Below are 4,183 nucleotides of genomic sequence, written 5' to 3'. Positions count from 1 at the left end.
ATATATATATTGTTGTTGTTGTTGTTGTGTGCCGTGGAGTGGGTTCCGACTCATAGTGACCCTGTACAGGGTTTCTGAGGCTGTAAATCTTTAAGGAAGCAGAACGCCTCATCTTTCTCCTGCGGAACAGCTGGTAGTTTCAAATTGCTGATCTTGCAGCTCCCAGCCCGATTTGTAACCTGTTTCAGGCATATTTTCTGAATTTGATGAATGAGATCTTTAATAATATCTCAGTTATTAACTATTCAGGCATTGCCTCTCTTCTCTAAGTTTTCTTTTTGGAATTACACTCATATATTGACTTTTTCACACTAGCCTTCAAATATCTTAAAATTCCTTTCATATCTTCTTTTCATATCTTTGTCATTAGTTCTAATGTTTTTGCTGTTATTAGGTGCCATCTAGTAGGTTTTGACTTGTAGAAACCCTATGCACAACAGAACGAAACACTGCTCAGTCCTGGGCCAACCTCACAATCATTGTCATGTCTGAACCCATCGTTTCCAACACTGTGTCAGTCCATCTTACAGGGGGCATTCCTCTTTTTATCCAATCCTGTACTTTACCAAGCATAATACCTTCTCCTTTGATTTGTCCCTCCTGACAACATGTCTGAAATATGACAAAGTCTGGCCATCTTGGCTTCTGAGGAGCACCCAGGCTGTAATTCTTCTAACACTGATCTAATTGTTCTTTGGGTAGTACACGATTCTTTCAATATTCTACAAGAACATAGTTCAAATGCACCAATTCTTCTACAGTCTCCCTCATTCATTGTTCAATTTTCATATGCATATGAGGTTACTGAAAATACCATGGCTTGGGACAGGCACACCTTAGTCCTCAACACTTTATTGGGGCCTTGTGCAGTAGATTTGCCTAATGCAATACGTCATTTGATTTCTTGACTGCTGATTCCATGAGGGTTGATTGTTGATCAGAGCAAAATGAAGTCCTTGACAACTTCAATTCTTTCTCCATTTATATGGATGCTGTATATTGGTCCATTTGTAAGGATTTTTGTTTTGTTTACATTGTGGTACAAGCCATGTAGAAGGCTTTGGTCTTTGATCTTCATTAGCATTTATTTTACATTTCAGCAAACAAAGTTGTATCAGCTGCAAATTGCAGATTAGATTGTTAATGAGTCTTCCTCTAATCTGGATGCCACGTTTTTCTTCATACAATCCAGCTTCTCAAAGTATTTGTTCAGCATAAAGATTGAATAAGTATGTTGAAAACCATGGCACACACCTTTGCTAATTTTAAACCATTCAGTGAGCCCTCATTTTATTTGATCAACTGCATCTTGGTCTGTTTCTTTCTTTCTTTTATTTTTTATTTTTATCATGAACTGAGTGATAGTTTACATGGGAGAACATTGACTAACAAGATCGTTTCATTGCAATGATCTCCTCCGTGTATCATCATTCAACAGTATGCTTCCATTCCCTGTTTTGTTGTTTTTATTGTTTGTTTGTTTTGGGGATGTCTAGACAGAAACACTCAGGAATATATAATAATTTAAACAACCAAAGTTCACATTCTGTAAACTTACCTCCTGGCTTCCAGGCCCCAGTGTCTCTCTTTCCATGAGTTCAGAGTTCTTAGCTGTTCTCTCTCTCCATGTCCTCATCTCTGCCTCCATCTCTGGTGTCGCTGCTACTCTGGCTAGAGTCCCACACTCTGTTTGTTCTCTTCTCTTTTGATGGTCCTAGCGTCCTCTGTATTGTAAGATTAACTACTTCCCCATTTTTGTTGCAAAACCTCTATCTTTTATATTTGTGACAGTCTTAATTAGTCATGAAAAATATTTCTCACTATGGAATCTTAAGAATCTTATCCACATCTCTTTTTGCCAGATCCATCTAGACAAGATGAAAACAATTCAGTGGTGATTCTGCCTTCCCCTGCACACCTAAACTAAACTTCCTCTTGAAAATTTATAAGCCAGTCACTTGGTGCCCTTATCCCCCCTCATTTCAGGTAGTCAATACCTAAGTTGCCTGTCCCTATCTACTCAGTATACAGAGGGGATACGATTGATAGTTGATGTGAAGGTTCATTCACTATCTGTTGGTATTTTGAGCTACTACATCCATAAGTATAGGCCAAGTTCATCAAATTGTAGCATTTTACACTCGTCTCCTATATGAAGTTTTTTTTTTTAATCTTCCTCTAATTGAGTTCTGATTATCAAGCTATTGAGGCTAGATCAAATGGGTACTATCTGAAATTTTGAGCATTCTTGTGCATCTACCCTCACTTCATATCAGCTGGATGCTTCACTCTCAGCTCTAACCCACTGTGGCTATGTCCTTATCCATGGGCTCAGGAGTCCCCAAGTCTCACCACACTTCAGAACATCCAGCAATTCCTCTTCTCTTTCTCATATCCAGGACAACAGGAGTCTATGTAGTGTGCATGAATTCAGCCCATTTCTTCATTGTTGCCTTTCCTCCTCTTCGACTCACCAATAGACCAACATGGTCGCCAGCAAGCTTACATGCTTGCTCATGTGTTTTCTTGGCCTATGTTTTTTTTATGAGCACAATTAAATGTTCACAATGTTGTCCATAGCTTGTCATGATCCACACAATCAAAAGCCTTTGTGTAGTCAATAAAGCATAGGTAAGCATCCTTCTAGTATTCTCTGCTTTCAGCCAATATCCATCTTACATCATCAAGGATATCCCTCGTTCCATATCTTCAGAAACTGGCTTGAAACTCTGGAAGTTCTTTGTCAATGTATGGTTGCAGTAATTTTTTCATTATCTTTAGTAAAACTTTACTTACATGGTATATCAATGATATTGTCTGATGATTTCTGTCTTCCATTGGGTCTCCTCCCTTTGGATTGGGCACAAATAAGGATCTCTTCCAGTCAGTTGGCCATCTAGTTGACCTCCAAATTTCTTGGCATTGATAGTTGAATGCCTCCAGTGCAGCATCAGTTTGTTGAAAGATTTCAAATTGCATTCCATCTATTCCTAGTGCCTTTTCCTTTGCCAATGATTTCAATGCACCTTGAACTTCTTCCTTCAAGATCATTGGCTCTTGATCATATGCTCCCTCTTGGAATGGTTGATCATCGACTATTTCTTTTTGCTACATTGACTGTGCATTCCTTCCATCTTCTTTTGTTGCTTTCTGCATAATTCAATATTTGGCTCATAGAATCCTTCAACACTACAAGTTGAGGTGTTTTTTCTTCAGATCTCTTAGCTTGAGAAATAGTGAGCTATTTGTTTTTTTTAAATTGTTTTCTATATTTTTGATAATTTTTTCAGATTGGTCATTTCTTTACTTTCTCAAAACCTGAGATTATTTTACATTAGAATTTTGAATTGGAACTATTCAGGCTGCACACCTAGTGTGAATTCTCAAAAATGTGAGATCTTGTTTAAGAGCAATAAGGACATTTTTCTTTTTGTGTTCACTATTCAGTGCCAGGATTGAGATGGTTAAGTCTCATTCGGAGATTTGTTTTTTCTAGTTCAGGCATTGAGAATGTTGCCTTTCCAGCATCCAGTCTTAATATAGGATATCTTATTTAATTTCCCCCTTACTTCAGATTCTTCAGGTTTTGTCTGTTATCCTACATGCATGGATGACAACTGCATGGCCAACTGACTGCATGACCTATTAAAATCTAGACTTGACCCACTAGGAATTGGCAGATGCTTTCAGGGCAAAAATAATCTTTATTGTGTCTTTGTTGCTGTTGTTAAGTGGCATCGAGTTGGTTCTGACTCATAACAACCCTATATAGGGTTTCTGAGGAGCGGCAGGTGAATTTGACCTGCCAACTTAGCAGTTCAAACTGACCTTGCAGACATTATCTAACAGTGCCACACCAGGCCTTCTTTATTGTTGTTGATAAATGCTGTTGAGTGGGTTCTGACTCATAGCGACCCTGTAATAGGGTTTCTGAGGAGCGGTGGGTGAATTTGAACCTCCCACCTTGCAGTTCAAACCAACCTGGCAATCCATTATCCCACGGTGCCACACCAGGATCCCAGTACTCCTTTAGTTCTATGTTGTTGTTGTTGTCAGGTGCCATCGAGTCAGAACCGACACATAGTGACCCCATGCATAGCAGAACGAAACAATGTTCGATCCTGGGCCAACCTCACTACCGCTGCCACACTTGAGTCCATCAATGATGCCACCTGGCTGATCC

This window comes from Chrysochloris asiatica, unplaced genomic scaffold (genome assembly GCF_000296735.1).
Source record: "Chrysochloris asiatica unplaced genomic scaffold, ChrAsi1.0 scaffold00126, whole genome shotgun sequence".
NCBI classification, from domain to species: domain Eukaryota; kingdom Metazoa; phylum Chordata; class Mammalia; order Afrosoricida; family Chrysochloridae; genus Chrysochloris; species Chrysochloris asiatica.
Note: the sequence above shows the minus strand (reverse complement) of the source record.